At 43.8% G+C, this 11,269-nt stretch overlaps 1 long non-coding RNA gene across 1 annotated transcript in view; it reads left to right on the top strand.

The window, feature by feature from the left end:
- The first annotated feature begins 286 nt into the window (after positions 1-286).
- Positions 287-11,269, top strand: part of LOC145356772 (uncharacterized) — a 49,575-nt gene continuing 38,592 nt past the window's right edge. The window contains exon 1 of the long non-coding RNA XR_013889214.1: positions 287-307. This is a non-coding gene — a long non-coding RNA (uncharacterized LOC145356772). The remainder of the gene's footprint in view (positions 308-11,269) is intronic.

Here is an 11,269-nt window from a genome sequence, read left to right as displayed (position 1 = left end):
ATTCATAAATCCCAGTACATCCTCCTACCTCCCAGTAACTGATGGGGAAAGGTTTCAATGGATTAAGAATGCATTTTCCATCATCTTAGTTTTTAAAAAAAAATCACCATTGCCCTCTGACGCATGGCTACAATCATTTTCAAATGTATATGGTAATGTGACACTTTCCTACTCCAACTTTCCACAGCTGTGATATTAACTCATGGATGTTAAAATTCTCAATGCTGCGGATTATATAGAAATTCAGCATCGCGTACAAAGAGACAAGGGGTTTGCAGGCTGTAACTCTTTCTGGGGTACGTTCAAGGTATGATACTCCGGTATTTAAATGAGTGAAATCATTTATAATGGAGTATTTTCTTTCACAATTGCTATGTTTTTCATTAAACCACAGGTGGCCTGCATTTAAATCCATGAACAGTCTCATGATAGCTAGTAACCAGATGCTTGTTCAAAGCAATTACTGATTGAAAAATTTCTGAATGTACCGGGTGAAAGAGGTAGCGATGGATTCAGAGAAAACAGGCTGTTATTTTCTCCTAATTTTCCTTTCTGATCATGATTTGCACATATTTAACTTTTAATTGTATTTTGCCCAAATTAAAATCAATAGAGAAAAATACAGGAGTAGCTGACACTTCCGGGTTTGGTGACTATCCGAACAGTGCACATGATACAATGATCCTTTGGATTATCTAGTCAATAGCACTTCCAGGTCAAGTAGGTAAAGGTGTGTCTGTTCATCATTATATCTCACATCCACTCATGGCTCAGGCATTTGTTCTTTTGTATACAAATGGTGATGGGCCATTTAGTTAGGAATTGCTGGAATGTGCTGACTGAGTCATTATCAGAAGTCTCAAAACACCAGTTGGACTTTAACCTCTTACAATGTTTACCCCAGTCCAAATTGAGCATCTCCACATCATGAGTCGTTGTCGACAGCGATGAGAGAGGGGATATTACAATTGTCTTTGGCATTTCAAGTAATGAAGGACAGAAGTTGAGTTCTCACATCAACAACACAAATTGCTGCCTTCAGACAGAACACATTTTTATTTCAGTACGATTAGAGCTTTTTGGCGGAATTTTCCCATGCTGCCCACCACGCGAGTTGTTGTGGGTGGGACACAGACAATGTAAAGGTCCATTAATCTTGGGCAGGGATTTTCCAGTCCTAGCGCAAGTGCGGCCAGAAAATCCCAGTTTGTTTTTCATCCTGACCCATAGAGATGACAGTATCCTATCTGATATACCATACAGACGTTCTGTAGAAGAGTCATATGGATTTGAACTGTTAACTGCTTCTCTCTCCTCAGATGCTGGCAGACCTGCTGTGTTTTTCTGTTTTTAGTTCAGATTTCCAGCATCCACATTAATTTATTTATACCACTGTTTTTATTGACTCAAAGCAAACGTAAAGCAGATCTGATAGGCAGACAACCAGGAAAATGCATGAAAGACAACACAGCTTCAATGCCAACTTTGCAAACTGAGGCTCTGAACATGTGGAGGTCTATGAAATTTCCCTCATTTATCAGCTAACATAGAATCATAGAATTCTAGAATCCTTACAATGGGCAGAAGAAGGCCATTCGGCCCAGCGAGTCTGCATCAACCATAATCCCACCCAGGCCCTATTTCCGCAACCCACATATTTACTCCCTGACACTAGGGTCAATTTACCATGGCCAATCAACCTGACCCACACATCTTTAGAGTCTTGGTAGGGGGAAATCGGAGCACCTGAAGGAAACCCACACAGACATGGGGAGAGCATGTAGACTCCACACAGACAGTGCCCTGAGGATGGAACTGACTCCTTCGTGATGAGGCATCAATGCTGATCAGTGTGCCACTGTGCTGCTCATGAAACCATGTCGGTGCACAAACCAAAAAGCTTGCTCTAAAATACAATGAAGGCGTTGTACAGAAGTGGCATGAGTAAACCAAATTTAGAAGAACTATTCACCCCATTCCTTGGCTGAGGGTAAAATGATGAGAAAAAGTCCAGCCAGTGAAAGATAAGCCTTTCCTAGGTTTGTTAGCTGCAACATTCAACATTCAGGTTTCAAGTTCTTTTTATGCGTTTCTACTTCATTTCTTCCTGCTTTCCTTTCCCACCCCCACATAAAATGTTAAGAGCACTTGACAAATGGTTCATTCCCAAAATCTGTCTTGTTTAAATAGATTATCATGGGTTTGGCACACGTTGTGGCAAATACAACCAGCAGAGGTGTAGGAATGAGAAACACTTTGGCGCTGAAGTCATGAAATCATTCAGGAGGCTTGGGGAATAGTGAGGACGAGAGGTTCAGTAATAAAAAGTGAGAGGGAGAGATGCCCTTGCTTTTACTGGCACTTTCTAAACTGACCAATATATTCTTTCACATTACCTCATCAGAAAGTGTGTTTCTGCTCAGACTTCTGTCGATCATGATTCAGTAACTGTAACTGTATGACACATGGATACCATGTGTGAATTATGGAACCATAGAATGATACAGCACAGAACAAGATCATTTTTCCTGCCTGTGCATGGCGCTTTGAAAGGATTATCCAATCAGTTCCACTCCTTTACTCTTTCCTCGTAGACTAGCAAATGTGTTCCTTTTCACATATGTACCCAGTCCCTTTTTTTGAAAGTTATTATTGAATCTGCTTCCACCACCCTTTCAGGCGGTGCACTCCACAGGAACACTCTGGGTTAATTATCGCCTGGTGATAAAGGGGCAATTATTGACAGGAAGTCGCGATGCAGTGCTTACCTGTCCTGGGTGCATCACCAGTGACTCCTCATTGTTTTGATTCCCTGTTCATCAAGTGACAACAGTGCTGGGGTGCTGTTGTGGAGGTTGGAGCCCACTACAGATTCTACAGGCAAAATTAGGGAAAGAATTCAGTGAAGCACCCACATAGGTGGCAGAAGAAGTAAAGTGGAGGTCTTTAAAGTCATTTATTTATTAGTCACGAGTAGGCTTACATTAACACTGTAATGAAGTTATTGTGAAAATCCCCTAATCGCCGCACTCAGGCACCTGTTTGGGTACACTGAGGGAGAATTTAGCATGGCCACTGCCCCTAGCCAGCACGTCTTTCAGAGAACCCAGAGGAAACCCACGCAGAAATGGGGAGAACGTACAGACTCCACACAGACAGTGACCCCAAGCCGAGATTCGAACCTGTGTCATTGACACTGTGAGGCAGCAGTGCTAACCACTATGCTACCATGCTGCCCTAAAGGTACACGCACAGTTTACTGCAGGATTCAATACATGGAAATGGTGTTTTTTGCTTCTTTGCAGTGCATGGTCTGGAGAATCATGGAGCCTGTATGGCCACTACCCTCCTCAGTGTCAAGGCCTAGTGCTGTGTCGCACACAGGGAGGAGAGGTGTCAGGTGGGCTGGAGATGCCTAGTATACATTGGCTGCAGGGCCCTGGGCTGTATTCCTGTTGATCCTCTTCCCTTTAGGTTCTCCCCTGAACTCCATGGAATGGAGGGACAGCTGAAGTGAGATCCAGAAGTGCTGCCATCCTTTAACGCTGATACTCATGGATTCCCACCAGTGCCTGCATTGGAAAGTTGAAACTCTGCACCATGGAATCCACATGCTCAGACATGGAAGTCACGAGCTGAGGCCTAGTGCGGACATCTCCTGACGTAGAGTATATGTCCGGTGCCAAGGTCTCCATTGTGGGGGCTACCCTTGCAGTTTTGACCTCATTGCACTGCAGTGACGGCACCATCTCCTTGAATAGAAAGTGAGGGGACTCCTCCAATTTTTGCACTCTGAAGAGCCTCTCTCATCCCTTTCTGATACTCGTGGCTCTGTCTTTGCAGCTCCAGCAGCTGTGGGCCGACCGGACCCAGGGCACATCATCGGCAAGGAGCTCAGTAGAGCAGTGGGCTCCAGCATCTCTTCGAGTGCCGGTTCCCTGGGAAATTCCTGCCTCTGCCTGCTGTGAATCTGCAACTGTGAGGTACTCACCAATGAGTGACCCAGAATCCTGCCTAGTTATTGAACCCACTGGGGTGTGAGCATTAAAGCAAATTAATGCGGATGGTAGAATCTGAAATCGAAAGAGAAAAAGCTGGAAAATTTCGGCAGTTCTGGCAGCATCCGTAAGGAGAGAAAAGAGCTGACATTTTGAGTCCAGAAGACCCTTTGTCAAAGCTAAAAGGCATAAATAGTGGGAGATATTTATACTGTAGGGTGAAGGAATGAAAGAAGAGCCACAAAAACAAGGGGAAAGGCTTAGAAGTGATTATGGCAGTCCACAGGCAGAATAGAAGGAGTGAATGGCCAGACAGCAGAGAAACTGAAATCAGAGGGTAGGCTGGGACAGATGGAGATGTGGAGGGAGATGGGTGGGAGAGTGGTAATATTAATTAAAAGGGGGAAAAGGGAAGCACAGGGAGACGAAAGGGGGGATTTAAAAAGTGGGTAAGAGTTGGAGGGGAAGAAAAATAAAAGAAAGACAATAAAGAAATAAAAGATAGAGAACAGTTAAAAATAAAATGAAAGCAAAGGGGTCGAGGCGGGTTAGAGTTAATTGTCCGAGGAATGTGTATCTGTGGTGGTGCCAGATGCAGGTGACAGCTGTGAAGCCTCTTCAATGGTGGGTTTGGAGAAGTCCTCCTCTGAACTGCTGGAGTCCAGCTGGTTCCTGGGATAATCCAGGCGATTCCACTGGTCAGCCTGAAAGAGAAGGGACACGACATCAGTGCATGACAGGGGATATGGAGGGAAAATTGATCACTCATTGGAGACTTGAGGAATGACAGCATAGGGGTTGAGCATTCTCATGTCTCCCTGTTGCCCCCCCCCACTTCACCAGCAGGGTAGGCATGCTCTTCCTCCTCACCGGCCAGCTCGAGGTCTTGATCAATGAAACATGTGATTTGATTTTAGCTTGGGCATGATTCCAGCTGGTTATGCCTGCTCATACTTATTGTGGTTGAGTTGTCCTACAGAGAGGAAGAGTGCAGTTGGGAGTGTTGACATTTAAGATGGTGATGAGGTGTGGCAGGTGTGGGGCTGGAGTGTGAGCAGTATAGCAGCTATTGGGGGAACATGGTGATTGTGGGAAGGAGAGGGCAACCTGGTGCCTGGTGTTGGCAAGGTGGCTGAGTGAGTGAAAGGGTTGGGGACGTGATGGGTGTGTGAGGAGGGTCCAGTGGGAGATGGGGGTGGGAGAGTGTGTGGTGGGGTGGTTCACTTACCCTGCTGAGCAAAGAAGACCATCCATTTTCTTCTGACACTGCTGCCTTGTTGCCTTCTGCAGTGTGCTTGCACTGACCAGGTCTGTCACTGCATCACAGTCAGGGATGGTGACACTGCTGGGAGGCTGTCTCCTGGAGTGGGGCTAGAGTGTGTCCCACCTCTGCTCCACTCCATCCAGCATTGTGGTGAGGGGCCCCTCCGAAAAGTGCAGTGCGAGCTTCTTGGCTGCCATCTCCTGCAGTCGTCGTGGAACAAGTGCTGGGAGCTGTTTATACGGAGCTCATGATGTGGAGATGTCGGCGTTGGACTGGGGTAAACATAGTAAGAAATCTCACAACACCAGGTTAAAGTCCAACAGGTTTATTTGGTAGCAAATGCCACTAGCTTTCGGGGAGTTTTGATTATAAACAGGGCATATAAAGGCACACACTCAGTTTACAGAATAGTAATTAGAATGCGAGTCTTTACAGCTAATCAAGTCTTAAAGGTGCAGACAATGTGAGTGGAGATAACATTAAGCATAGGTTAAAGTGATGTGTGTTGTGTCCAGACAGGAGAGTTAGTGAAATGTTGCAAGTCCAGGCAAGTCATGGGGGTTACAAATAGTTTGACGTGAACCCAAGATCCCGATTGAAGCCATCCTCATGTGTGGGGAACTTGGCTATCAGTCTCTGCTCAACGACTCTGTGCTATCGTGTGTCGCGAAGGCTGCCTTGGAGAATGTTTACCCGAAGGTCAGAGGCTGAGTGCCCATGACCACTGAAGTGTTCGCCAGCAGGAAGAGAACAGTCTTGCCTGGTGATTGTCGAGCGGTGTTCATTCAATCGCCAGGCAAAGGAATGGCTTCCATTCAATGAAACATGGTGCCATGTTGCTGCCTTAGAGCAACACTCCACAGTGCTTGCAATGTTTGAGAAATATAGGCAAGTGTGTGGATAGTTCCTCATTGACATGGACGTCACTTTATCTACATGGCTCTTGGCAACACTTCAACACACACACACACACACACACACATGGAATAATGCTACAGCAACAGCCATGGGAGCACCCAATTTGCCATCATACAATAGCTATGCTTTTAGACATTTGAACTGATCAAGAGGAAGGTTGTAATATGGTGTATCAACACTGCTGCATTTGGTGCAGGCATTCTGCTTCCTATATAATTCTGCTATTGACTGTGACCCATTCTGGACATGGAGCCTTGGAGATCGCTAACAAATGGTAGCTGAGAGAAGGAGGGAACTTTCAGTGGTTTTTAACATGAGCAACCTGAGATCAAGTGATCCCTCAGTGATTCAGATGAGCCATAGCAATTGAACCTGTCAATATCACTCTTGCTTTGCATCCAACTCAGCCGACTCACTCTTTTCAGACAAATTAAACTGCTGCATAAGACATGCAGGCACAATCTCAGAATGATGACCCTGGAATTCTTAATTAATCAATCTGCATAAATAATAACACTAGACGTAGAACATGGAACAGTACAGCAAAGGCCCTTCTGCCCATGATGTTGTGCCAAGCATGATGCCAAATTAAAGTATTTCCTTCCGCCTCCCCTTGGTCCCATATCCCTCTATCAGACTTCTGATTTCTCTTAATAAAGTGACAAAATTTCACCGAAATTAGTATTTATCCAATGCTTCCCAACCATGTCTTTCATAAATGTGCTTATACTGAGTTTTCTGCTCTAACATGTGGTCTCAGCTTCATGGGTGGAAGGAAGTTGTTATGATAATGAGGATACTTTGGATATTATTGTGAATTGGAACAATGTACTGCATCTCATTGCTGCTGGGTCAACTTGACCCAACTGGTTCAGTGACACCCATGTGTGCTTTGGATGAGGATCTGATGCGGACATTGGCACACTGCCCTCCTGAGGGAGAGGGCACCAGCTGCAGTTTCCACAGTAGCTGTATCGCTGCCTCCGCTCTCCAATGGATTAGAGTATCTCACCATTTGGTCCCCGAGCTGTCAACATTGCTATCCTTAGATATTACTGGCCAGGGCACACCAGTGGCATCAATTTGTCCTTCAATCAAAACTTTGGTGCCAAGGGCGGTGGCCTTGGGTGTCCAAGGGTGTCACCTTGTCACCAAGGGTGGTGACAAGGGCTCTTGTACAGTAGGCCTTGGTTTCTATCATGGGCACCACATACTCCATGGTAGATTGCAGAGAACTCACTCCTTGTAGCAGAATGCCACACATGTTAGAGGTGGACTTCTCCATTCTCAATACCATGATGTGGCAATCCATCTTCAAGCACCTTATTGTAGTTCCAAGATCCTTCTCTTAAAAGTTGGGCCTTATCTTTACCCCCACCCTCTTTAACAGTGCTTGGACCAATGCGTGACCTTTGCTTACCTTTATCCTCTGCTGGTATCTTCCACTGCTGTCAGCTCCTGCTCACTTGTAATGAGGAGAATAACTTGTGCAGACCCCTACTAACTCACAGTCATTCCCAGCCTAGAGGTCGAATAGAGTGAGGGGCGGGGGGGAGATGGAGAGAAGTGAAGGTGCAAATTGTCTTGACTGAGCTTCTGCTGAAGGACCTGAATCTGCAGAGGGACCTAAAAGTAGAAGAAAGAATGAATTGAAGCATGACTACCGGCAGGTTAGTTAGACTCTTACATACCTGGGGTCCTAGCCATGAACAACCAGCGCAGCTATATGACCTTTATTGTGGTCAAGGTTTACTAGATTTTCAACCTTTTCTCTGATCAAGTGTGTAATCACTTCAGAATATTTCTGTTAACCTTCATTTTGGCTGGAGTTAAAATGGTAAGATAGATGCTACAAGTATTTCTAACATCAATGCTATACTACCATGTACATATTAAAAACATTACAGTATCTAAAGTCGCCAGAAATTGATGGGGGAAGTGGGGGAGATTGTGAATCCTAGAAATCTGAAACAAAAGAAGAAACATTTGCGAATGGAAGACTGAAGAACAGATCTAATGTGTGCTGCTTTATATTAACCTTTCTTTCACCATCAACAACGGCTGTGCTACTCCAGCATTTCTGTTTTATCATTTCTGTTTCACTTAACTGCTTACTCCAATTCAGAGTCGTGAGGATTCGGAGCCTGAGAGTTAGAGAGGGTACAGGATGCCAGTCCATCACAGAACATACACTCAAACTCAGAGACAAATTGAGGGGCAATTTACCGTGGCTAATCCACTTAACCTGCAAGCATTTGGACTGTGGGAGGAAACCGGAGCTCCCGGCAAAAAAACCCACAGGGACACAGGGAGCATGTGCAAACTCTGCATGGACAGACACCAGAGGCCAGAATCAAATCCAGGCCCCTGGTGCTGTGAGGCAGCAACGCTAAGCACTGCACCACCATGCCACCTTTATTTGCTTTTTTTTACTCTCTCTGCTTAAATTAGTGGTTTAGAAATCCAGTTTCTAAAAATAGACACATAATTTGCTACTGAACCTTTGAAAAACACTTCCACCCATACTGTGTGTCACATTGTACACTTTCATCTTCAATGTTGATAGTTAGTTCTAATTTCCTTTCATTGAAAGTCGTTGAATGATAACAGTAAAGCATTAACAGAAGTATGAATAATAATAGCCAGTAGAAAGATGTTTTTTCCTTGCTGTGTATAGATTGGTTGTCATTTTTCCTATATTACACTTCAAAGGTACTGTAAATGGTTACGCATTGTTCTGGGTGTCCTGAGTCACGGAAAGTTTTCAAGGTTTTCTTTTCTCTGCCAAACAATTACTGAAGGTGACACTTTTCTCAATTGTACTTCGATCCAAAAGTTGTCATCAGAAAGTTTGCATTTTTATAAGCAGTAATCTTGGAGTATTTCATACACTTCCAGTTAACTTGACTTTGAAATGTCCACCTTGAAATTTCATATATATAAAATATATTAATATATATAAATATAGGACAATGGCAATTTCTGACTAACTGTAATAAAATATCAAGTACAAATTAATGCAATTTGCATTGATGGTTTCCCTGAAAATTGTTGCTAGTTCTTAACATTTTTATAAAATGAGGCAAGGCTGGGTATGTGTCCACCTGCTGGCATTTTTCACTTTATCTACTGGATTTACCTGATAAGGTGTGGGATCTCTGATTAATTTTCTTCCACTATCTAACTAACAGGCAGGCCTTGCGACACAATGGGTAGTGTCCCTGCCTCTGAGCTAGCAGCGCTGGTTTCGGGTCCAACCCCATGATATCAAAGGAAAGTGTGTTCATAACATGGCCAAACAGGTCGAGTGCGTCAACATGCAAATCCTTCCAACATACCAAGGACTGGCAGTAAAGCAGACGAGACTCCTATTTAGCCGTGCTCGATGCAGAATGGTGCCCCTCAAGTTAAAGGCCTCTGATGACAGTGACGGATCTGTCCCAGGTAAAAGCCTTTGTGGAGTCAGTTGAAAGTCTGCCTTGTGCACCACCAGGTGTGGGGAGAGAAACAATAACAAACAGCATAAACAAACGACATTGAAGCTAATCTAAGTTTATATGGCTCAGCACACTGGCACATTGGTTAGCATAGCTGCCGTGCCATGCCAGGGACCCGAGCTTGGGTCACTGTCTGTGTGGGGTCTGCATGTTCTCCCTGTGTGTGCGTGGGTTTCCTCCGGGTGCTCTTGTTTCCTCCCACAATCCAAAAGACATGCTGGTTAAGTGCATTGGCCATGTTAAATTCTCTCTCGGTGTACTCAAACAGGCACTAATTATTGCTGATGGCATCAGACTCGTTTCATATGGATGACCTGATAAAGTAAATGATCAAATTTCCTTCTGAATGTCTGCAACATGAGGCTTCATTCTTTTCTGTTTTGAACTGTTCGTGAATCTGACTCTTGCTCAAAGGGCAACGCCATGTGGTCTTGTATACAGAATACTTTGGACTCATGCCTGTGGCAACAAACTTCCTGCTCAGACCTTGTGTGATAAATCCATCCCATATGAACCTTGTTCAGACCTTAGATTGAGAGTTCCTGTTCAAACAGACATTCTTGGATTTATTGTGTAACTAATTCCCATTGCACTGTCAACGTGATTGAAACACCATTTACTGAATTTTGTTTGGATCATATTTGACAATTGCAACGCAATATAACACAATTATATTTTATAGCCATATGCTAAAAGCTCCATCTAGGAAATTCACTGTTAATGGTTTAGAGCCTTCCAGTATTATTTCTGAATAGAATCAGAGAATTGAGTTGGATTAAGAAGTATGTACACTTCAATAATAGCTTGCATAATGCAATTTCATCATACAGTTTACCTTGGCTTCTACACACAGAAATGGGATGCTGATCTGGATTCACTGACATTATTAAGCCTTGACCACAATGTCAATGGTAACTATTCAGTTCTGTTTGAATGATGTGGATTTTATCGATTGATTCCAAAAGTGGGAAAGAAATCACTCCTAGTGCATCTGTTTGGAAATAATGCCCTCATTCAAGTAACCCAATTATTTGGCATCTCAAATGAAGGATGTGTGGGTGGAAAGTTGGAATAGGAAATAAAAATTAAAATGCGAGCATTTTTTCAGTATTTATTTATTATAATCAGGAACAAAGACATTGGAAAGAGAAAGCATCCTATTGCAGTCACTAGCTGCTTTTATTGGAACACAATCCTTTCTGGCCTATTGAGCTGCAGAGAATAAAAGGTAGATTTTACCCAAGCACCTGTGTGTGCCCTTTGTAATGCGTTGTGTATGTAAGTGCCATCCTGTCCTACTTTGATCCCAAATGTGATTAAATAATTATGAGCTTCTTCCTGTTGGCAGTTCTCCAAGCCTGTCAAGGACAGCTCGCAACTGCTTGAGGCTGGAATTGCACAGAACTGAAGACTTGACCCTGAGGCGAATGGACTGTGGAGGTTAGCCTGAGAGGTCTCAGTGTAACCCTAAATTATAACTGCTTCAAGTTGCAACAAAAGCAGATGTCCTTTCAGATCCTTTGGTCACATTTATGATCCTGGTTATTAGTATATAAAAAATGAACAGTTGTCCCACTAATCAATGGTATTTT

The sequence above is a fragment of the Carcharhinus amblyrhynchos genome, chromosome 22, assembly GCF_965287045.1.
Source record: "Carcharhinus amblyrhynchos chromosome 22, sCarAmb.v2.hapA, whole genome shotgun sequence".
Lineage (NCBI taxonomy): Eukaryota > Metazoa > Chordata > Chondrichthyes > Carcharhiniformes > Carcharhinidae > Carcharhinus > Carcharhinus amblyrhynchos.
Note: the sequence above shows the minus strand (reverse complement) of the source record. Positions and strands in the feature narration are given on the sequence as shown.